We start from the raw sequence: 25,389 nt of genomic DNA, 5'->3' as shown, positions 1-25,389 counted from the left end.
TTTTGGTATCTGACGACTGCAGGGTGGACCCTCTGCTCTTGGCGAACAGGACCTGATGACAACGGTGTTGGATCTTAGTAAAAGTGAATTTCTAATAAAAGCCAGAGTTCAAAACACGTGAGTTTCCTTCAAATTTGTCTTTATCCATTTATTTTATTTTTTATTTTTCCTGGCCCCATTTGCCCAGGCCCTGCTTGCTCCGGCAAGATTTATTTTATGTATATGAATACACTGTAGCTGTTTCCAGACACACCAGAAGTGGGCATCGGATCCCTTTACAGATGGTTGTGAGCCACCATGTGGTTGCTGGGACTTGAACTCAGGACCTTTGGAAGAACAGTCAGTCTTAACCACTGAGCCATCTTTCCAAGGCCAATGTTAGAAGCTTTGCTCATTTCCCAAGATTCCCCATCTACTTCCTGGACAGTCACCGCAGCTTGTTCCTTCCCACAGTTTTTCAGACAGTGAACACTTGTGCTCACTGGCTTCGGTTCCCAAGCATCCTTCAGAGGGTCTCAGGACAGCTTATGCTGTCCCTGGCACTGCATCCCCACCCCAGTCCCACATCTTTCTTCCTCAGACCATCTCCAAACTCAGATCCTCACCTGGGGCCCCTCAGCATTCCCTCTCTCCATATTCTATAACCAAGTATGCTGTACACCAAAGCCAGTCTTTCCTAGGGATACGGCCTGCATGAGTAAATATGGAGAATCAACTGTAGTGATCTTCGTTCCCATCCAAGCCTTAGTTAACAACCAAATGTAAGTTATAATCTCTATTTTTAAATCCAAAAGGTAGACAAATGACCAACTTTTTTAAAAAAAGGACTGAGAAATACAGAAGATAAAATTCACATGTTACGTAACACAAACACATCTCTTCTGCTGTATTAACAAATCGCCGTGGATTTAGAGCGCGGTACAGTGCTTGGGACTAGGATGTTGTGATGGCTCTGCGGATGAAGGCTCTGCCAACCCGAGCTTGTTAGTTAGTAAGAATGAAAGCCGGATAAAGAGCTGTGTGAGCTTTCTCTCCTTAGTGACCCAGGCAAACAAGCACACATCTAAAGCCAATTCTCTTTTCAGAGAGAGCACAAAATACTTCCGTACGAATTTTCAAGTTTGCATGCGTTATTTGAGGATTTCTTACATGTATACTAATTATTTTTATATCTATTCCACTCTGTCCCTCCATCTTCCCCCAAACCCTACCATGTTCTGCTCTTCATTTTCCTTTTCTCTTTCTAGTCCCTTGCGTCTGGTTACTGTTGCTTGCTCATGCACATTTGAAGAGCCATGTACTGGAGCATGGATAACTCAAAGGAGGCCACACCTCTCAAGAGAAGGGCTCTACTGACTGCTAATAGCTCTCACACAGGGTTGAAGCCTCATCCCCCTCTCTCCTATCCATGCTGGATTGTTGGATTTTTAAATGTTTCGAATTCTTACTTCTAATCATCATTTTATGTGCAACTGAATCCTATCAGGACAGCCAGCCAGTGTGCTGAGCAGGAGGGATATTCAGGAGAGCATCTCCTCTGTCCAACCGAAAGGAGCTATCGGGAACTCTGAGTCTTTAGCAGGACTGAACCAGCCACAGGTGACTCCCGCATGCACCTGCAGAGGTGGAGCTTGTCTCATCCGACACCGCCCCGCAACACAAAAGAGCTTGGGGCCCACCCAGACATTGGCCTTTAGAAGACACCCACTTGGGGTCTGAAAAGCTGGGAGCTACCTGTCTCTCCCTCTAGTTTACACTAGCTTACACGTCACCATGCAGTCAGGGCCAATCTGCACATCTGAGAGAAGGGGCAGCTTCCACTGATTCCCATCACCAGCCTATCCCTGGAGTTGTGTTCTGGTCACAGGATGACTGTTGCTGCTTCTGTTGTCACTCGGTGCTTCTCATGGGCCCCTCACAAATGTTACCTCACATCAGTTAATTAAAACCACCACCCTGGATACTTAGTATTTGATATCTTGTTTTATGTTTATTTGGCTACCATTTAATAAAACAGCTATAGTTGTTTATGATGGAAAGCGACTGTTTGCGGCATAGGCAGCTCTGAGATGGGGGAAGATGGTTCCAACCTGTTTGCTGCCATTAACAGATGGCACGGGAATCCGAGCTCCAATTTTGTTGCATAGAAACCAGCTCCGCTGTACCAGGAGACCTGTCCGTGTCCATGCAGGATTCGGGAACTTCCTAGAACTGTGTTGGGATTTTTGTAGAAGTTACCTTTTCCCATTCTGGAGACACCCTTGTCTCTAGCATGGATGTTCCCAGTGGCTGGTCTCACCTAGCCAGGCGTATGCCCTATCTCCCCTAGTTTCTACAACCTCCTCAAAGAGTGCTACCACGGGGGAGGTTGCAAGCAGTCAACCATGAGCCTCGGAGTGAGATTTAGATTTGAACCATAATATTGCTTTTGCCCAGATTCCTGGAGCAACTACAGAAGGAAGGACAAGGAAGGGCTGTTGTACAGGCAATGGCCAGCATACTCATATCCGTGTGTGGGTAAGGTGGTTATTATGGTCATGGCAAAACACCATGACCAAAAGCAACTGTGAAAGAACAGGTTTTATCCAGCACAGCAGGCATGCTTACTTCATAGTACAGAGAGCTGGAGTACCCTGTCCAAATTAAAATCAGTGTACTCCTAGCAAATCATACCCCCTTGTCACTAAACATTAAGTCTTTTCTTTGCACATATTGCTTCATTTCTTATTAAAAAGCTACGATTACATACAATTTCATTTCAATTTAACTGTTCTGACAATGGGAGAAAAATTGGGATAGCTGTGGTTCACAGAGAATCGATTACATACAATTTCATTTCAATTTAACTGTTCTGACAACAGGAGAAAAATTGGGATAGCTGTGGTTCACAGAGAATCTAAGTTTTCCAACTTGGACAGTGGGTGGCTGTCCCACTCACTGTGATGTGTAAGGAGATGACCAGAGAGCTTTTCTGAGATCACACTGTGAAAACAGGTGGGAAGGATGAAATTATCACTCACATACACGCTGTCCGTCGCTCTCTAGCCAAACGAAGTTAGAGAAGAAAGTCAAGTCAAATTGTAAGTTACGTCTATAGTCACTGACGGCAGTAAATTGGCATTTCTGAGCTTGAACTGTTTACCATCAACTGTCAATTCAATTCTCCAAAATAGAGCCTCTGGGGGATTCAGAAATCACTCATCAGGTGGATAGGTGTTCAGTTCTTACTGGGAGACAGTGGAGGTCCCCAGGGAAGGCCGCAGCTGTGCATGCTCTCTAGAGCAGGGACAAGGATGCTTCAGTTTCAGCATACAGTGAATGACAGCAGGCAGGTCTTGGCATGGATTGTGAGCAGAATCCGGGCAACATGGAACTCAACATCAGCATAAAGGACTCTCTCCATATCATCAAATGATGACAGGTGGGTCTTGGGTTGGGTAGTGCACAGAGTCAGGGCATCATGGAATGTAGCATTAGTATCGAGGACTCTTTCCTTATCAAGATCTCAGTCAGCACAGAGTCAAGGAGTGAAATGCTTCAGACAGAAGTTGACTCATCTCTCAAGGTCTTCTAGCCAAAGACCAAGCCATCAACAAGCCATGACTGCTAGTCAGCCTTGACCATACTCCTGGACACTGGTCAATAAAATCCAAAGCATAATGTCTGGGTTGCCAAGTAGGTTAGGACGCCGGGTTCTGAACTCCCCTGGAGAAATGGGAATAAGAGTATGAGGGCTCTGCTCACATTCTCCTCACCAGGAGCAGAGAGAGATGAGTGCTGGCGTCTCATGGACTCGCTTCTTTGTGTTCCAGTCTGACACTTCAGCCTAAGGGATGGTGCTTCTATATTTAGGCTGAGTCTTTTTTTTTTTTTTGTCTTTTTTTTTTATTTGATATAATTTATTTACATTTCAAATGATTTCCCCTTTTCTAGCCCCCCCCTCCCCGAAAGTCCCGTAAGCCCCCTTCTCTTCCCCTGTCCTCCCTCCCACCCCTTCCCAGTTCCCCGTTCTGGTTTTGCCAAATACTGTTTCACTGAGTCTTTCCAGAACCAGGGACCACTCCTGCTTTCTTCTTGTATCTCATTTGATGTGTGGATTATGTTTTGGGTATTCCAGTTTTCTAGGTTAATAACCACTTATTAGTGAGTGCATACCATGATTCACCTTTTGAGTCTGGGTTACCTCACTTAGTATGATGTTCTCTAGCTCCATCCATTTGCCTAAGAATTTCATGAATTCATTGTTTCTAATGGCTGAATAGTACTCCATTGTGTAGATATACCACATTTTTTGTATCCACTCTTCTGTTGAGGGATACCTGGGTTCTTTCCAGCATCTGGCAATTATAAATAGGGCTGCTATGAAAATAGTAGAGCATGTATCCTTATTACATGGTGGGGAATCCTCTGGGTATATGCCCAGGAGTGGTATAGCAGGATCTTCTGGAAGTGAGGTGCCCAGTTTTCGGAGGAACCGCCAGACTGCTTTCCAGAGTGGTTGTACCAATTTGCAACCCCACCAGCAGTGGAGGAGTGTTCCTCTTTCTCCGCACCCTCTCCAACACCTGCTGTCTCCTGAATTTTTAATCTTAGCCATTCTGACTGGTGTAAGATGAAATCTTAGGGTTGTTTTGATTTGCATTTCCCTAATGACTAATGAAGTGGAGCATTTTTTAAGATGCTTCTCCGCCATCCGAAGTTCTTCAGGTGAGAATTCTTTGTTTAACTCTGTACCCCATTTTTTAATAGGGTTGTTCGGTTTTCTGGAGTCTAACTTCTTGAGTTCTTTATATATATTGGATATTAGCCCTCTATCTGATGTAGGATTGGTGAAGATCTTTTCCCAATTTGTTGGTTGCCGATCTGTCCTCTTGATGGTGTCCTTTGCCTTACAGAAACTCTGTAACCTTATGAGGTCCCATTTGTCAATTCTTGCTCTTAGAGCATACGCTATTGGTGTTCTGTTCAGAAACTTTCTCCCTGTACCGATGTCCTCAAGGGTCTTCCCCAGTTTCTTTTCTATTAGCTTCAGAGTGTCTGGCTTTATGTGGAGGTCCTTGATCCATTTGGATTTGAGCTTAGTACAAGGAGACAAGGATGGATCAATTCGCATTCTTCTGCATGCTGACCTCCAGTTGAACCAGCACCCTTTGTTGAAAAGGCTATCTTTTTTCCATTGGATGTTTTCAGCCTCTTTGTCGAGGATCAAGTGGCCATAGGTGTGTGGGTTCATTTCTGGATCTTCAATCCTGTTCCATTGATCCTCCTGCCTGTCACTGTACCAATACCATGCAGTTTTTAACACTATTGCTCTGTAGTATTGCTTGAGGTCAGGGATACTGATTCCCCCAGATTTTCTTTTGTTGCTGAGAATAGTTTTAGCTATCCTGGGTTTTTTGTTGTTCCAGATGAATTTGATAATTGCTCTTTCTAACTCTGTGAAGAATTGAGTTGGGATTTTGATGGGTATTGCATTGAATCTGTATAGTGCTTTAGGCAAAATGGCCATTTTAACTATATTGATTCTACCGATCCATGAGCATGGGAGGTTTTCCCATTTTTTGAGGTCTTCTTCCATTTCCTTCTTCAGAGTCTTGAAGTTCTTGCTATACAGATCTTTCGCATGTTTGGTAAGAGTCACCCCAAGATACTTTATACTGTTTGTGGCTATTGTGAAGGGGGTCATTTCCCTAATTTCTTTCTCAGCCTGCTTATCCTTTGAGTATAGGAAGGCCACTGATTTGCTTGAGTTGATTTTGTAACCTGCCACTTTGCTGAAGTTGTTTATCAGCTGTAGGAGCTCTCTAGTGGAGTTCTTTGGGTCACTTAGGTAGACGATCATGTCGTCTGCAAATAATGATAGTTTGACTTCCTCCTTTCCAATTTGTATCCCTTTGACCTCCTTATGTTGTCGAATTGCCCGAGCTAGTACCTCAAGTACAATATTGAAAAGATAAGGAGAAAGGGGGCAGCCTTGTCTGGTCCCTGATTTCAGTGGGATTGCTTCAAGTTTCTCTCCGTTTAGTTTGATGCTGGCTACCGGTTTGCTGTATATTGCTTTTACTATGTTTAGGTATGGGCCTTGAATTCCTGTTCTCTCCAAGACTTTAAGCATGAAAGGATGCTGAATTTTGTCAAATGCTTTTTCAGCATCCAATGAAATGACCATGTGGTTTTGTTCTTTGAGTTTGTTTATGTAGTGGATTGTATTGATGGATTTCCGTATATTGAACCAACCCTGCATTCCCGGGATAAAGCCTACTTGATCATGGTGGATGATCGTTTTGATGTGTTCTTGGATTCGGTTGGCAAGAATTTTGTTGAGTATTTTTGCATCGATGTTCATAAGGGAAATTGGTCTGAAGTTCTCTTTCTTTGTTGGATCTTTGTGTGGCTTTGGTATCAGCGTAATTGTGGCTTCGTAGAAGGAATTGGGTAGTGTTCCTTCTGTTTCTATTTTGTGGAATAGTTTGAAGAGTATTGGTGTTAACTCTTCTTTGAAGGTCTGGTAGAATTCTGCACTGAAACCATCTGGTCCTGTGCTTTTTTTGGTTGGAAGACTTTCTATGACTCCTTCTATTTCTTTAGGCTTTATGGGACTGTTTAGATGGTCTAGTTGGTCCTGATTTAATTTTGGTATTTGGTATCTGTCAAGGAAATTGTCCATTTCCTCCAGATTCTCCAGTTGTGTTGAGTACAGGCTCTTGTAGTAGGATCTGATGATTTTTTGGATTTCCTCAGTTTCCGTTGTTATGTCTCCCTTTTCATTTCTAAGTTTGTTAATTTGGATACTTTCTCTGTGCCCTTTGGTCAGTCTGGCTAAGGGTTTATCTATCTTGTTGATTTTCTCAAAGAACCAGCTCCTAGTTTTGTTGATTTTTTGTATGGTTCTCTTTGTTTCTACTTGATTGATTTCGGCCCTGAGTTTGATGATTTCCTGCCTTCTACTCCTCCTGGGTGAAATAGCTTCTTTTTGTTCTAGGGCTTTCAGGTGTGTCATTAAGTTGGTAATGTATGCTCTCTCCATTTTCTTTTTGGAGGCACTCAGGGCTATGAGTTTTCCTCTTAGCACTGCTTTCATTGTGTCCCATAGATTTGGGTATGTTGTGTTTTCATTTTCATTGTGTTCTAAAAAGTCTTTAATTTCTTTCTTTATTTCTTCCTTGACCAAGGTGTCATTGAGTAGAGTATTGTTCAATTTCCACGTGTATGTGGGTTTTCTGTTGTTTCTGTTGCTATTGAAGACCACTTTTATTCCATAGTGATCAGATAGGAGGCATGGGATTAGTTCTATCTTTTTATATTTGTTGAGGTCTGTCTTGTGACCAATTATATGGTCGATTTTGGAGAAGGTACCATGAGGTGCTGAAAAAAAGGTATATTCTTTTGTTTTAGGATAGAATGTTCTATATATATCAGTTAAATCTAATTGGTCCAAAGCTTCAATTAGTTTCATTGTGTCCTTGTTTAGTTTCTGTTTTCCTGATCGGTCCATTGAGGAAAGTGCAGTGTTGAAGTCACCCACAATTATTGTGTTAGGTGCAATGTGTGCTTTGAGTTTTAATAAAGTTTCTTTTATGAAAGAGGGTGCCCTTGCATTTGGAGCATAGATGTTCAGGATTGAGAGTTCTTCTTGTTGTATTTTTCCTTTGACCAGCAAGAAGTGTCCCTCAGAGTCTCTTTTGATGACTTTGGGTTGAAAGTCAATTTTATCTGATATTAAAATGGCTACTCCAGCTTGTTTCCTGAGACCATTTGCTTGTAAAATTGTCTTCCAGCCTTTTACTCTAAGGTAGTGTTTGTCTTTGACCCTGAGGTGTGTTTCCTGTAAGCAGCAAAATGTAGGGTCCTGTTTACGTATCCAGTCAGTTAGTCTGTGTCTTTTTATTGGGGCATTGAGTCCATTGATGTTAAGAGATATTAAGGAATAGTGATTGTTACTTCCTATCATTTTTGACGTTATTTTTTAAATTTGATTGCTTAACTTCTTTTGGGTTTGATGAAAGGTTACTATCTTGCTTTTTTCAGGGTGAAGTTTCCCTCCTTGTATTGGTGTTGTCCTCCTATTATCCTTTTTAGGGCTGGGTTTGTGGATAGATATTGGGTGAACTTGGTTTTGTCGTGAAATATCTTAGTTTCTCCATCTATGGTGATTGAGAGTTTTGCTGGATATAGTAGTTTTGGTTGGCATTTGTGTTCTCTTAGAGTCTGCATGCGATCTGCCCAGGACCTTCTAGCCTTCATAGTCTCAGGTGAAAAGTCTGCTGTGATTCTGATAGGTCTTCCTTTATATGTTACTTGGCCTTTTTCTCTTACTGCCTTTAGTATTCTTTCTTTGTTTAGAACATTTGGTGTTTTGATTATTATGTGACGGGAAGTATTTCTGTTCTGGTCCAGTCTGTTTGGAGTTCTGTAGGCTTCTTGTATATTCATGGGCATCTCTCTCTTTAGGTTAGGGAAGTTTTCTTCCATAATTTTATTGAAGATATTTGCTGGCCCTTTAAGTTGTAAATCTTCACTCTCATCTATGCCTATAATCCTTAGGTTTGGTCTTCTCATTGTGTCCTGGATTTCCTGGATATTTTGGGTTACAAGCTTTTTGCACTTTGCATTTTCTTTAACTGTTGAGTCCATGGTTTCTATGGAATCTTCAGCATCTGAGATTCTTTCTTCTATCTCTTGTATTCTGTTGTTGATATTTGCATCTCTGTCCCCTGATTTCTTCCCAAGGCTTTCTATCTCCAAAGTTGTCTCCCTTTGAGTTTTCTTAGTTGTTTCTACTTCTGATTTTAGATCCTGGATGGTTTTGCTTAGCTCCTTCCCTTGCATGTTTGTGTTTTCCTGTAATTCTTTAAGAGATTTTTGTGTTTCCTCTTTCATGAGCTCAGCCTGTTGACCAAAGTTCTCCTGTATTTCTTTAAGAGATTTTTGTGTTTCGTCTTTCATGACCTCAGCCTGTTGAGCAAAGTTCTCCTGTATTTCTTTAAGTGTTTTTTGCATTTCCTCCTTGTTGGCTTTTGTATTCTCCTGGATTTCTTTCAATGATTTTTGTGTTTCCCTTGCAAGGGCTTCTAACATTTGATCCATTTTCTCCTGAATGTCCTTCATGTGTTCCTGTACCAGCATCATGACCAGTGATTTTAAATCCAAATCTTGTTTTACTGGTGTGATGGGGTATCCAGGACTTGCTGGTAGAGGAGAATTTGGTTCAGATGTTGCCATATTGCCTTGATTTCTGTTAGTGACGTTTCTGCGTTTGCCTTTTGCCATCTAGCTCTCACTGGTGTTACTTGGTCTTGTCAGTGCTGGACTCACCAGTGCAAGCTGCCCCTTCCCCGTTGGCCTCTGGTGCACAGCTTACACTCTGCACTGCCTATAGACAGGGTGCTGTTGTCCAGGCTGTTCAGATCCCGAAGCAGGCACCTGAAGGCTCCCGCTGGGGCCCGCAGGATTTATTGGAGCACACTGACTTCTCCCAGCTGGCCGCCCGGAAGCCCCCACTAGCCTCTTGAGGGACCTGGAGATGTGGCGGCCACCCAGGCTGATCTGAAGCGGAGAGAGTTGAGCTGGGGGCTTCTGCCTGAGGCCTTGCCCCAGATTGTGTCTGTGGACCAGGTGGAACCCGTGTGCACCCCCAGGGAGCTCCGAAGGTGAATGTTGCTGTGACCTCCCCTGTGCTCCGCTCACTCCGCTGGGCAGCCGATTTCCCCAACCGGGCTGGCGCACACTAGGTTAGCCTTGTCGCCTGGGCCCTGAGTCCAGGCAAACGCCTGGGAGGCCAAGGTCCGAGCAAAGTTCCCCTAGGGCTATGTCTGTTATTTGGGTCCGCCAGGTGACCCGGATGGCGGGCGTGCGCGTCCGCGCTCCCCGAAAGCACCGGGAGAGTCTGTTGTGCTAATAACCTCCTGGGCGGGTTGCCACACAGATGGCCCACCAAGCCGCCCAGTTCTTGGGGTCAGTCCTGTGCCTTTTGGGGCCTAGACCCCCGTTTTGTTAGCCTCAGGCTACGCTTGTTAGCAGTCTCTGCCCTCCCGAGCACTCTGGCTCCTGTAGGCAAAATGGCGGCGCGTGCACCGGCCGGGGCAAAAAAAAAAAAAAAACTCCTGGCTGGGTTGGCACCCCAATGGCCACTCGAACAGCCCAGGGCCTGGGTGCAGGCCAACGCCCGTCTGGCTCAGACCCCTGCGGTGTTGGGCCTAGGATTATGTTTGTGTACCTCAGTCTGACCGATCTCTGGAGCCCGGGATCAAGATGGCGGTGAGTCTCTCCTGACTGGCGGGCAGCCGAGTTCTGAAGTGGCTTCCGTGCAGCGAAAGGCTCCGCAGAACCGCAGTTGCTTGCCGCCCGGCTGGTCAGCGAAGGTCAGTGGTCGTGGGCGCAGGGCCTAACTGGACCCTGTGTCGCCTTGGTTCCACCGCTGATGGCCCTTCAGCTGGAGCAGCCACTGCTACCGCCGCCGCCGCCGCCGCCTCTTCCCCACCTCTCAGGCTGAGTCTTTTTACCCATTAATCCAATTTAGGAACATAATGGCCATACTAGAGTGTCTATTAGGGGATTCTATACTCTGCAGGTTAGCAATAAAAATTAACCACAACATTGGTCCTTCTATGTGTAGCATCTGGGACCAGCAGGCTCACTGTACCTTTTTCTGCTTCCTCTTGAGGGCTGTTGGTATTATAGTGAGTTTGTAAGCTATATGTGGTTTACAACCTATGCATGGCATAGAATGCTAACCCACCTAGGCCTAACGTGTACAAGTGAGAGATCATGGTTCTTGGTGATTACTTTGATGTGAGGACAATTCCACTATACTATATTCTAGCTATAGAAATGCTTGTAACACTGAAAAATTTGTGTCCACCAACCCATGTAATTTAGATATAAAGTTTACATACAGCTGTTCTGTTGCATGATTTTTCATGTCCAATCACATTAGGGCAGTGGAAGGGCCTGTGAGTGGACAGGAAAGGAGAGGTGGAGCTAGGAATTGGGGAGTTAACTCGGGGTTCCCTGCAGGAGAGATGGCTAACAGAGAGACCGCTGAGTGAGATGGCCCCGCATGGCTGGAGAGTTTGCAGGCCTAGAGACCAGCTGCTCCAGAGAGTTGGCAGTGGCAGGAGCTCAGGAGCATGACCAGAACCCGCAGAGAGTTGGTGGGTCCAACTTTCTCAATATTTCCCACAACTTGGTGGATTTTAGGTACATGGTCATGTAGGTAACCTCTCCCCTGTAAGTGTGACGTCAAGGTGGAATCTCTGGGATGCACCTCTCTGAGATTCTGAGTTTTCTCTTTTCCTCACTTACAGCAGAAGTTGAGACTCATCGAAGTTGCCAGCCTCTTAGGAAGTCACAGCCTTCCAGTGACCTTGAAGTTCAGCTCTATTAACTTCATGGGTTCCATCAAGCATAGAGGTGATGACTGTACTAATCTTTATTTCTTCCATCACACTAAAAAGCAAGAATCGTTTCTCAAAGATCTGCTCCAAATAAAAGCTGTACTCACGGGAATTTAGCCAAACATACCTGATCTCAGGTGTCATCCTATATTCTGTTTTTTAGTGACTGTTTTCTCTCAGCAAGTATTAACTCACACAGAAAACAAGGGAACTGGGTGGTCAAGAGTTCTTTTCCATCTATTGAAGCATTACTTCTTAAAAGAGGGAAACTCAAAAGTCCTAGGAAGTAAGTGAACCTTACAGGACTCAGAAAGGAAACAAAATTTCAAAATTTACAAGGCCCTGACTCCAAGCTATGTAAGCAACAGTAATGGCTGGGGGAGGAGATTCTCATAGAGGCCCAGCTGGCCGAAAGTTGTGCAGGGAGATGTAAGGTTGTAGCTTTTTTTTTTAGTCATCAAGAGGTTGGTGTTTCTGAAATCCATCTGCCTTTGAGTCACTCATGCTCCTGTAAGCCTCACCTAGATTCCTGTAAGTAGCTCTAATAAATTCATTAGTTCCCTAAGCTACACTGGGGAGAAATCATCTCTGCTATGTCATCTGTACTGTGTTTGAGGTGACAGATACTTGTTCATAGCTCCCCAGGAAAAATCACGGAATAGGACTGTCATCAGCCAGCCTCGACCACCATCGTTCAGAATGTAGAGAGCACAATGCATCCACCCCGTGCTCAGGAGAGCCCCATGAGAAACACAGACAGGGACCACCAGCATCTTCCAGTAGAGTACATTGTCTACTCCCCTGCGAGACCACGGTGCCTATCTTTACATCCTTAGGAATCTTAGATTCTTGTGTACGGTGGGCCACTCTGCCAAGTCTGGGAGCGCAAAGCCAGGGAAGGGGCAGAGCAGAACGGAGCTCAGAAGGAGACTCCTAGGTAGGACTAGCCATTGTCTTTACAAATGTCTGTGAGAGCAGGGGAGATAACTCAGTAGCTAAACTACTTCCCACATGAGCGTGAGGGTCAGAGTTCAGATCCCTGGAACCCTCACGAAAGCCAGGAGGGAGTGTAGGTGTCTGTACTTCTACAGTGCTTGATGCAGAGACAAGGCATCCCTGAAACAACCTGGCTAGCCAGGCAAACATAAACGTCAAACTCCAGATTCACGAAGAGACCCCGCCTCAAAATGTTAGGGGAAAAGAGATGAAGGAAGATACTGGATACCAACCTTGGGCTCCCACACAGATGTGCACTGGCATTCACAATGCATTCACACACATGTGAACACACACATGTGAACACACACGTGTGAACACACACATGTGAACACACACACACACACACACAGCTCAAAACAGTGTGTGAGCTGTGAATTCACTCAGCAGATATCTGCAATAGTTGATTGAAGAAAAGACTACTATTTTCACAGGAACCAGCCCTGTAGCTCCTGGTGAATTTCTGATCCATATCTTGAGGACAATATCTGTACTCTTGATTCTTTCCTCCATTCAGCATCTTTTACAGAGGCTTTCCATGGACCACTTACAGGTCCAAGAGCTTTGTAAGCATCTAATTCTCCCCTCAGTCCAGTGAAGCAGACATTGCTGCCTGTCCCATTCTAGCAAGAGGAGAATGAAGAACTGAGACATCATCACAACTTACTCTCTGAATTTACAGCAACGGTGAGTGGTTAAGTGCTTCTAGGCGGTATCCAGAAGACAGCAGCAGGAGTGGGCACAGGAGTGGCCGACACACCCTTAGATAGAGACCTGCCCATCTTTGGGAGATGGAAATTTCCATAAAGTATGCTGAACTCAGAGACAACACTACACTGAGCAAAGCTACTTCTGAGTGAGAACCAGCAACTTCAGGACCATTTCCATCTCCAGTTGTTTCCTAGAAAGCCAGCCCAGCCTAGCTCGGGCTAGCAGCCCTTCTGCGCTGAGACTGCACCATCCTTAATGTAAACCTGTTTTCGAACATCACACTGTTCTATGAGTATAACTGTCACTTTCTGGTCAATGTGAGATTAAAATTTTTTTTTTAAAAACATCGATTTCTTTGGAAAGAAGGGGGTTCTGGAAGAGAGAGTCATGCTCCACTCATGAGCACGTGGATAGCTACTGAAGCAGGTACGTGCATTTTCCTTTATGGATGCAGAACGGAGTTGCTGGTCGAGAGGTGAGTGGGGCCTCTTCTGCACTGAGGCACATTTCCAAAACTTTGTTCATCTGTCCCCACAGATGGTGTCTCATGCCATCCTCCTGAGACAGCCTAGCATGGAAGCAGGTTTCCAATGTTGTACCAGTCCTCGGGGAACAGCTTCCAGTGTTGCACCTGTCCTCAGGGACCAGACTTCCAGTGCTGCACCTGTCCGCAGGGTGCAGAATTTAGTGTTGCACCCATCCTCGGGGAGCAGGTTTTAGTGTTGCACCTGTCCTCAGGGACCAGACTTCCAGTGTTGCACTTGTCCTCAGGGAGCAGAATTTAGTGTTGCACATGTGCTCCTGGATCAGCCTTCCAGTGCTGTCCTCCAACACTGGCTCTCCCCATGGGCACTAAATGGATCTTCCCCCCCCCCCCCCCCCCCCCCCCGCACAATAAGAAGTTTTCAGGGGAAGAGTAATAAATGAGAAAAGAGGGGTTGCAGCTATGTGGGGATCCACTCTGTGCCATTAGGCTGGGTCCTGTGATTCCTTAGAAAACAGATGCAAGGGACGACTCAGGCAGATCCATCTCAGCCAAAACAAAAACAAAAACTAAAAAACAGAAAGAGGGTAGCCATTCCTTAGGTTTTTATTTTAAGGCTATTCTATTGTGGGCTGTCTGAATGCACACACTGACCTATTTGCATGGTCCACACACGGGGTATTTCTCACGGTTTATAGGTTTGTCTTTAGAAAACACATTGACAGCATCAGAGCGCAGGCGACTCTCAGGAACACTGCGTCTAAGTTTCACCGATAGTTCTGTCTTTGGAGAGCCTCACACCGTCTGTTAGCTCAAAGCAGCCATGCTTGCTCGGGCCTCACAACGCCCCTTTTCCTGACAAGGGAAAAAAAGCATGGCTCAGAGCGAGCTCAACAAATCTGACAAACGAGGCAGCCTGGGGTGGGTTCTCAGTAGATGAGAAGACCTGAGTTCGGATCACCCAGATCACGCAGGAGGGGATTTGGCTTGGCACATCTCACTACTTGTCTGTTGCCCAGAACACAAGTTCTTGATGCTAGAAATAGGAATAAAAGCTCATTATGAGGAAATTCTATCTGATTAAGAGAACAGAATCTCTGTCCAGAGTTGGCCTACGCCCATCACTGGCCAAGGAATCACCCCTAGGAAGGTGGCTCACCTTAAGCCTTGTTTGAAAAGACGGGCGGAATACTTGGTTCTTTAACGAGATAGTGTACTTTTCCTTCACAGAATAGCAGACCCTGTGCTTTTGCTTAGGGGCCCGACTGTGAAGCTTATAAAATGTCACGTCTCTCTTCCCCTTTCCCAGAATGCTCTCCTCGATAGTTTGTGTTCTCCGAACAGGTTGGGCTGTCTTTCTCACCTAGCACGCGTCTGACCTTCATGGCGGCTTTGTTCTTTCTTCTGCACTGCTGAGGCTTTTACAGCCTGCCCGCCCTGAGGGTTTTCTATTAAATGCTAATAAAATTGTCTTTTACTTTTTCTTTTGAGTCCACTCTTGAATTATTTTCTTAATAAATCTTTTTTGTACTAGAACTCACTCTGTAGACCAGGCTGGCCCGAACTCAGAAATCAGCCTGCCTCTCTCTGCCTCCCAAGTACTGGGATTAAAAAAACCCCAATGTCTTCTGTATCATCTGACAACTAAAAGGGAGATGTTACAATCCAGTAATATTAACACTGATCAAAAATTCAGGCCCCAAAGAAAACAATTCTACCTGGTAGACTGTGAGCCGAGCCTGGCTGGGCACCAGCTCTGGATGCTTCTGATGTCTGGGAAAACACATATGCCCCGTCCGTGCCTCCCCTCCCCCTTTCTTCCTTTCAGATCTTATGGGTTACGTGCTACCTAAGTCTGCTGCTGAGAGCATCCTTCCTGTGGGCCCTGGATGACTGGCGCCTTCAGGTTGTTCCCACCCACCTTCCTTGGTTTCAGCAATTTTAAAACAAATTTTCAGACAGGCTTGCAATACCTTTATTCCCTCATTCCACATTTTTCCCCATGCCCAACTTCTTTGAGATCCAGTGTTCACCCTAACCATGGTCATTCAATCCCACTGCCGTCATATATATATTTATATCTGGTATACATCCATTCAGACTGTGTACGTTCACTATTGTGTGCCCAGCATAAAACAGAGATCCCAGAGCTTGATGTGGGAAAGAGAGAGTATTTTTTTCAACTATGCTGACATCCTGGTATAGTTAACAACAGAGTTGGCATGAACCAGGCCCAGAATGCCATCCAGCTGTTGGCTGCTGTTCTCCCAGCAGTGTAACACTTGCCTAGGTACAAGGAAACCTAGGTACCTGCCTACAGCTGGGGGAGAGAGAGTATTTGCTGAATGAATTCAGTAAAGGATGCGTGAATGAATGAAGGACAAAAGGCCTTGGGACACTTGGAACAGAGTTTCCAGTGTGCTCATTACATTGTCTAATTCTTTAATGACGGATCTTAGGAGAACAGCCTGGCCTGTGCTCTGTCACTTCTCAAGAAGGCAGCATGTAAAGTGTAGCACCTTCCAGACCCTCAGAGTCCTTGAGGGCTGAGGGCTATTGAAGTAAATTTCCATAGTCAATTCTGGACTTTTGCTGTTGAGTGTCAGGAGAAGATGAGAAGATATTCTTAAATATGCCAACAAAAACTGGAATACATTTTGACTTTCATTTCTGGTCAATCTTGAAACCATCTGATTTTCTCTAAAGAAGAAATTACGGAGGACATATTCTGTACATGTCTGTACATTCTGTACATGTCTGTAGGCTTCATGAACATATGGGCATATTCACACTCACACATTTAAACATTTGTGTTGTATATTATGTTAGTTGTTAGGGATGCACAGATTTTGGGGGAACTACAGACCTGTGAAGATTTGATAGTTTTTTAAACATCGCCCCGAAGGGCTTCTTATTTCCGATGTTTTCAGAGCTGAAGAAGTAGCATTAGCCCATTGCTTCTGCAGGTCCAAACCCGAACACCCATGCAAACCACTCAGGCCGAGGCTCCTCCTGTGGCTGACTCCAGCTGCTGACAGGATGGAGCGAGCACAGCCCAGAATGCAGAGTGGAGGGGTGGAGTGGAGAATGAATAACGTATGAACAGAAGCCTGCCAAAGCAAAAGGAAGGCAAAATTTCTGCCAGGAAACAAAAATTCAGATCAGCCTTGGAATGGAAGACACGGCTAGTGGGAAAATTCAATTAAAACCCATATTTTATTGATTACTTTGAATAACTTCACTAGCATAATATAGAAGCTTGGCAATTCTCATGCCAAGCAAAATATCTCTCAATCAGAGCAAAGATTTTAAAAGGACTGACTTGATGTGTGCTGGGCTGAAATTAGATAAAATGTTGACTTCTGTGCAGTGGTTTCTGAGGGAGCAGTGTGTGAGTTTTCACACTATGCACCACCCTGGCTGAGTGCAAACCTGTTTTCATTTGGGAATGTGTTTTCTTCAGCTAGTGCTGCAAAAATAATCACCTAAAAATAGTAGGTTAGAAAACACAGCGACCTTCATCCTAATGATGTGGGAAGGAGGGGCAGGTGTGGGGCAGGTTCTGATTTGGTTGTGGCTAAACCAGACGACTGGGTTCAGTCAAAGTCCTGGCCATGCCCTAGGCTCTAGTTGTAAGTCTGTGTGGCAGTTGCTTTTGGCAATCTGAGACGCTTTGGTTCTGTTTTCCAAGTTTGGCCATGTGTCCTTCCCTAGGCTGTGTGGGCCTCTGCTGTCTCAAGGCAGTATTCTCAGAAGTGAGGGGTGACTGGCACATCCCCATGCTGCTGTAGAACTGCACACTGTCACTTCCCATTTGTCAAAGCAAGTCAGTCACAAGCCCTCACAGACCCGAGAGTGTAAAAGAATCTGGCCACCTCATTCTCCACATTTTGCATTCTGCCAATATTCATGGTCCCAAATGGAGTTGGAGTCAAGGGCGGTTGTTTCTGCAGTGTGTCTGGCAGTTTTACTTCTTGAGGGATCCCAGGAGCTCAGAAACTACAGCTTCAAGTGCTGGTTGAGTTACTTTGGACTCCAATTTGATTCTGTGAGTTCCTCTTGTTTCTAACTCTATGCTCACAGATTCATCCGAACGTTCCTCTGACCCCTGGCTCTGGGCTGAGCTTACATTGTGCAGGATAAGACACAAAAGGGCTGGGTCTCACAGGAATGTTAATGTTACTCTCTACCATTTGCTCTTATGGAAACCTCACACCTGGCAAGTCATTGTTTTAAAAAGCAAGATAGAGTGTAAAATTAATCCATTGCCCACACATGGAGTGACTCACTTTACACTCATTGTAAGATTATTTAGGCATGAATCTATAGGAATTAAAAGGATTTTACAAATCCCTATTGATGTTTTTTTCAGATCTATGCTTGACCTCCACAGCTAGGGGACCAAAAGAGTCCTTACTAGAGGTTTGCCGTGTCATTTAAAGAAACATTGTTTATAACAACGAATTTATGAAATTCTTAGGCAAATGGATGGCGCTAGAAACTATCATCCAGAGTGAGGTAACCCAGTCACAAAAGAACACACATGGTATGCATATGCTGATAAGTGAATATTAGCCCCAAATCTCAGAATACTAGACCACATGAAGCTCAAGATGAAGGAAGACCAAAGTGTGGATACGTTGATCCTTATTGGAAAGTGGATCAAAACACCCATGGCTCACAGCCAACCAATAGAATGAGAATAGAGTTCCCATTGGAGCAGCTAGAGAGAGGACCCAAGGAGCTGAAGAGGTTTTCAGTTCTTCAGGGGGAACAATAACATGTACCAACCAGTACCCCTAGAGCTCCTAGGGACTAACCCACCAACCAAAGACTACACATAGAGTAGTCAGCTACATATGTAGCAGAGGATGACCATTTCAGACATCCGTGAGAGGAGAGGCCATTGGTCTTGTGAAGGCTCAATTCCCCAGAATAGGGGAATGCAAGTCAGGAAATTTGGGGGGGGGGCGAGCAGGGGGGAGATGGGATAGGGGGTTTTCGGTAGGGTAATGTGGAAAGGGGTTAACATTTGAAATGTAAATAAAGCAAATATCTAATAAAAAAATTTAAAAAACGATTTTAGGATAGTGCTTATCATAAAGGGTTTCTGAATGTGTCAGTCACAACAGGCACACGGTTTTCCCTCTTGAGGAGCGTGACTCCACTCATCACTCTTTGCTCTGTAGAGAGTCAGGCTTGTAATCAACAGTGCCCATGTGACATTTACCTTCATGCTACCTAGTACACCTACCCTGGTTCTCCCAGTTGTTCAATGACAGGCAGAAATGGTGCATTTCCTTTATATTATCTTTTTTAAAAAGTTGTGTGTGTGTGTTTGTTTGTTTGTTTATTTATTTATTTATTATAAGTACACTGTGGCTGTCTTCAGACATACCAGAAGAGGGCATCGGATCTCGTTACAGATGGTTGTGAGCCACCATTTGGTTGCTGGGATTTGAACTCAGGACCTCTGGAAGAGCAATCAGTGCTCTTAACCACTGAGCTATCTCTCTAGCCCTCCTTTATATATTCTTTGTGATTCCTAGTGGTTATCAAATCTATTTAATGGTCAATAATAATGGTTCAATTTGTCAGTAGCCATAAGGATATGAACAAGATAAATGCCCAAATTTATATCACATTAAAACTATAAGGTAAATTTCTGCTCTCCTAGTGTCTAACCAAATGGACCAACACTAACAAAAGGCAACAAAGAATTCACAAAGCCAAATAAAGGCTTGTGAACCTAGCCTTTATTAAAAACAATGAATTCATGAAACTCTTAGACAAATGGATGGACCTAGAAAATAAATATCATCCTGAGTGAGGTTACCCAATCACAAGAGAACACACATAGTACGCACTCATTGATAAGTGGATATTAGCCCAGAAGTTTTGAATACCCAAGATACAATTCACAGGGCCAAGAAGAAGGAAGACCAAAGAGTGGGTGCTTCGGTCCTTCTTAGAAAAGGGAACAAAAATACTCACAGGAGGGAATATGGAGACAAAGTGCAGAGCAGAGACTGAAGGAAAAGCATCCAGAGACTGTCCCCCAGGGGATTCATCCCACATACAGTCACCAAACTCCGACACTATTGTGGATGCTAAGAAATGCTTGCTGAAAGGAGCCTGATATGGCTGTCTCCTGAGAGGCCCTGCTAGAGCCTTACAAATACAGAGGCAGATGCTCACAGCCAATATTGGGCTGAGCACAGGGTCCCCAATGGAGGAGTTAGAGAAAGGACTGAAGGAGCTGAAGGGGTTTGTAACCCCATAGGAATAACACTATCAATTAATCAGACCCCCCAGAGCTCCCAGGGACTAAGGCACCAACCAAGGAGTATACATGGCTCTGGCTGCATATGGGATGGGGGGGCTTCCAGGAGAGGGGGAAACCAGGAAAGGTGATAACACTTAAAATGTAAATAAATTAATATAAATAAATAAAAAATAATAAAGAAACCCCATCAAATAAACAGATATAATTAGCACAGACCCAACAAAGGCAGGAGTCGATAAACCAAGGGAGCAGTAAGTGTTTTCAGGTTCTGTCCATGGGATGAGAGGAACCCATGGATCATGGGAAAAGGCAGGGGGCAAGGAATGGAGAAACTGGAACTCTTTGTCTCGGTGAGGAAGAAGGGCCTCACGCCTGCCCCAGCCTCCAGGCAGAGGGCTGAATATGACTTCATTAGTCCTCAATGAGAATATTAAATGCTTGCTTTCATGGGCTGTGCACTAGAAAAAGACAGTCCGATCAATGTGAGCACCTCAGCTAGACTATCCCAAGGGAGCACTCCTGTGCCACTGGGAGCACAGTAGATGAGGTCCTAGATATCCATGCTTGTCACAAACAACTGAATAAGCCAGTCTTTCACCCCCGGGGGCAGGGGTGGGCGATGAAGGCCAGAAGACTTGTATTGAATTTAGCTGCTTCGAGGGGCATGTTTCTCTAGACTGTATATAAAGCAGGGAACTTGTCCCTCCACGAGCACTACTGATGAATTAGCAGAGGGAACAAGTTGGCTCTTGTGCTAACATCAAAGCCATGGCTAGCTGGAGACAGATGCACTGAGCTTTGGACACCAGGATCAGCACTTCCTCCCGGCTAGTGGTATTGGAAAAATATTTTTCAATCAGAGGTAGCTAGCTCGCCAAGGGCTAATATTCCATTAATCTCCCACACATTGTGAAACTTTCATCTTACTCTTTTCATCTTCCATTTCTGGTAGAACTAAGTCTCTCCACACCTCTCTCTGGAACTTGATGGGGCAGCCCAGCCCCTTCCCCCTTCCCATCAGTTTCTTGATGACAAATGTTTTAAAACTAGCCAATTGCAAGGCTGTGAGGTTGGACCCCAGTTAATGTGGAAAAACAGTCCGTTGTGTCCTACTGGGGTTAATTTTTGTTTGTTTCTAATAGTAGCGACTGCACCCATGGAAAAGTCCTTCCTCCAATTCATCTCCCAGTTCACAGTCTCCCCCTCCCCTGCTAGACAAAGGTATGAAGCAGCCAGCGTCCTGGGTGTGGTGAGCAAGAGACTGCACATTGCAGGTGACCAGTCGAGGTGAGAACCCCAGTCCTGCCTGATGCTCAGATCTTCAGTTCTGAATGTGGGGGACCAAGGTGTCTGACTCCTCTCAGGATAAGTAAAAGTAGGCAGGACCACGATATTCAATGAAAGCTCTGAATTCTAGCCTGAAATTAGCCACTAATTTGATTGGGAATGTAGGACATTCCTATACGTTGTCATTTCATTTCCTCCAGCTACACATGAAGGAGCAGTTCATAACAAACCGCTCACCATACTTGTGGTGAATTAAGGCTTCTCTATCCATTCCTTTTGGACAGGGAACATGGGGCTAGAGAGTCAACCTCAGTGTAACTGCAAACAAAAGTATCTCATTTCCCCACTCACTAGCTAATTCTCCAGCAGTCAGAATTCAGAATACATGTTGCTCGATCTATAGTGGCAACCTATAATTTGTGTGAGAAAGACTTAATTTAGGAGAGTGCACGTGTCATTTTTTTCATAACTGAGTAAGAGTTACAATTAGTTTGATTCATAAGCTGTCAGGGATGTCTCCAGTAGACATGCAGGGAACAATGAGGAAGAGGCTCCCAAGGCAGCTCTGTGATCGGAGAGGGAACAGATTCTCAGTTGTGTAATTAATACTAAACAAAAACCCTCCTCTATTTTCCTTCCTTAATACCCACTGACCCCTGGATTGTCATCTTCCAGAAGTCCACGAAGGAGGAGAGACCCTGATTTCACTCACTCACAAGGAGTTCTCTGCAGCCCTCCACTTCTGGGAAAGAACCAGAACAAGTGGCGTTGAAATGCCCAAAATAAGGGATGGAATAAGCGATGCTTCAGCATTTTCTCCATTTTTTGCAGACACAGTCATGTGCTGCAAGTTTTAATAACATTATTATACCAGGGCTGTCATCTTATAAAAAGATAAGAAGGAAGGGCTATGTTTGGTGGGAGGCACGGTATGGTGTGGGGGAAGGGGATGCCTCTGAGGGCCCATGCTGAGACATCCCTTCCTCTTGAGGCACCAGCCACAGGACTGTATAGTATATAGTATAGAATAGAGGTCATTCAAGGCATGGGGATGGGGAGATAAGAGAAGGGCAGAGAGAGAGAGAAAGAGAGGGAGAGGGAGAGGGAGATGGAGAGAGAGAGAGAGAGAGAGAGAGAGAGAGAGAGAGAGAGAGAGAGAGAGAGAGAAAGGAGGAAGAGGAAGAAGAAGAAGAAAAAGAAGAAGAGGAGGAGGAGGAGGAGGGGGAGGAAGAGGAAGGGGAGGAAGGGGAGGAGGGGGAGGAGGAGGAGGGGGAGGAGGAGGAGGGGAAGAAGGGGGAGAAGGAGGAGGAGGAAGAGGAGAAGGGTGAGGAGGAGGAGAAAGAGGAGGAAGGGGAGGAGGGGGGTGAGGGGGAGGAGAGGGAGGAGGAGGGGGAGGAGGATGAGGAAGAGGAGGAGAAGGAGGAGGAGGAGAAGGAGGAGGAGGAGGGGGAGGAGGTGGAGGAGGAGGAGGATGAGGAAGAGGAGGAGAAGGAGGAGGGAGAGGAGGAGGAGGGGGAGGAGGAGGAGAGGCCTGCCTTGAGCATGTAGAGAGAGAGAGGGGGATGGGAATGAGAGAGAGGAGGAAAAGGGTGAGGGAACAGGAGCAAGGGGAGAAGAGAAGAGAGCAAGAACAAGAGAGCAAGAGAGAGAGGAGGGCTCAAGCATTCATTTTATAGTGACTCAAGTATACCTGGCTGTTACCAGGTAACTGTGGGGTGGAGCCTAGATAAAATGCCAACAAGGGCCAGTGAAATAGCTTGGCGAATATAGGTGTGTGGAGGTTTGAACAGTTGTGTCCCAGTAGGGCACATGGAACCGAAGACGTGGTCTCCAGCTAGCTATGGTTAGACAGGTTATGGAACCTTGAGAGGATGGTGCCTTGCTGGAGAGACACAGAAATAAATGTTATTAAAAATTATATGGAGGGGGCTGGAGAGATGGCTCCATGGTTAAGAGCACTGGCTGCTCTTCCAGAGGTCCTGAGTTCAAATCCCAGCAACCACATGGTGGCTCACAACCATCTGTAATGAGATCTGATGCCCTCTTCTGGTGTGTCTGAAGACAGCTACAGTGTACTTGCATATAATAATAAATAAATAAATCTTTAAAAATTATACTGAAAAAGATTTCAATGAAGACAGTTCCTGGTGTATAGAATTATAAACACTGATGCATAAAGCTGGGAGGCAGCACTGGGCTAACGATGGGGGTGGGGTCTCTTGACCTCCAGCGCTCATGGCTACTTCAGGTCCAGGTACCACATCCATCCCTGCCTTTATCTCCATCATTCAAATGCTTAATAGTTTAAAATCTTCTAAGATTTGGATAAATATGAAAAAATGGAAGAAAAGTGAAAGGGGTGGGTGCTTGCTGCAGTCTTTGACCACTCGGGGACACTCAGAACTTTGTTGTTGTCACACACTGGGCCACTTGACTTCCCTTTGCTTATCCATGTGTCATGGTCCCCAAGGCCTCTCTTGACTAGCAGTTGACTGAACATAATTTTTTCATGTACTGAGAATGTTTTTAATGAAAACACATTAAAAACAAGGATAGTAAGAAAGTTGACAAAGCAGTACCAGGGACAAATTTTCTATCTTGTGTGGGTGGTGGATGCCAGGCATGCGTGGTGCTCACCAGCATGTCTGTTTCTATCTTGGACACAGATTCATTTATAATCATGAGATATAATGGAAATGAGGGCTAGGGAAATAGGAGCGGGGCAAAAGAGAGGGGAGAGAGGAGCGGAAAGTTTAACCCCAGCCTGGAAGACAGTCTCAGTGCTTCGTACAGAAGCGTGCTGACACTTCCTGATCTCTCGGATTCCTTTGAGATCCTGCCTGTAACCCACTTTTCTGATCTCATAATCCACAAGCCAATGTCACTTAGGTTAACAATCATCCATCTAGAAGGTAAGCCAGGATTCCCAAGCCTGGCATAGTGTGTCATCCTTGATCTCATTTCCCAGTGAACCTAGTGAGGCCAGAACTTTTTTCTTTTATTGAATATGTCCTTTATTTACATTTCTAATGTTATCCCCTTTCCAGGTCTCTCTTCCAGAAACCCCCATCCCATCCCATCTACCTCTATGAGGGTGCTCCCCCAACCTACTGACTAACTCCTGCCTTCCTGCCCTGGCATTCCCCTATACTGGGGCATTGAACCCCACAGGACCAAGGACTATTCCTTCAACTTATGTCCAACAAGGCCATCCTCTGACACATATGTGGCCAGAGCCATGGGTCCCTCCATGTGTATTCTTTGCTTGGTGGTCCAGTCCCTGGGAGCTCTGAGGGGTCTGACATGTTAACACTGTTGCTCAAAGAATAAATGGGTTGAGAAAGAAATTAGGAAAATGACACTCTTCACAATAGTCACAAACAATATAAAATATCTTGGTGTGACTCTAACCAAACAAGTGGAATATTTGTATGACAAGAACTTCAAGTCTCTGCAGAAAGAAATCAAAGAAGACCTCAGAAGATAGAAAGATCTCCCATGCTCATGGATTGGCAGGATTATTATGATAAAAATGGCCATCTTGCCAAAAGTAATCTATAGATTCAATACAATCCCCATCAAAATTCCAACTGAATTATTCATAGAGTTAGAAAGAGCAATTCTCAAATTCATTTGGAATAACAAAAAAAACCCAAGGATAGTGAAAACTCTTCTCAACAATGAAAGAAATTCTAGGGGAATCACCATCTCTGACTTCAAGCTATACTGTAATCAGTAGTGGTAAAAACTGCCTGGTATTGGTTCAGTGACAGGCAGGTAGATTAATGGAATAGAATTGAAGACACAGAAATGAACCCACACACCTATGGTCACTTGATCTTTGACAAAGGAGCTAAAACCATCCAGTGAGAAAAAGACACCATTTTCAAGAAATGGCTCTAGTTCACCTAGTGGTCAACATTTAGATGAATGCAAATTGATCCATTCTTATCTCCTAGTACAAAGCTCAAGTCCAAATAGATCCAGTGAGATGGGAGGGTTCTGAGACATTTCAAACCAAGCAAGAATTGAACCAGCTGTTCAGATCAAAGGTGCGTTTCTCTCATGTCTTATGTTTGGGTTAGAATTCTGAATAGTTACCATCTTGTAGCATCAATTCTATCACAAATGAGTACACAAACTACATAATGAGAAAAATCATTGATTGCAAACTTCCCAATCACTGTGAGATGGAGTGATGTGGTTTTTTCTACAGAGACAATGAGTTT

The 25,389-nt window shown here is 44.8% G+C and overlaps 1 protein-coding gene across 1 annotated transcript in view; it reads right to left on the bottom strand.

Annotated features, from left to right (window-relative positions):
- Adcy2 (adenylate cyclase 2) overlaps positions 1–25,389 on the bottom strand; it is a 381,296-nt gene that overhangs the window by 114,506 nt on the left and 241,401 nt on the right. The window lies entirely within an intron of this gene.

The sequence above is a fragment of the Apodemus sylvaticus genome, chromosome 16 (genome assembly GCF_947179515.1).
Source record: "Apodemus sylvaticus chromosome 16, mApoSyl1.1, whole genome shotgun sequence".
NCBI classification, from domain to species: Eukaryota; Metazoa; Chordata; class Mammalia; order Rodentia; family Muridae; genus Apodemus; species Apodemus sylvaticus.
The sequence above is the reverse complement of the archived record's forward strand: the minus strand, read 5'-3'. Positions and strand labels throughout refer to the sequence as shown.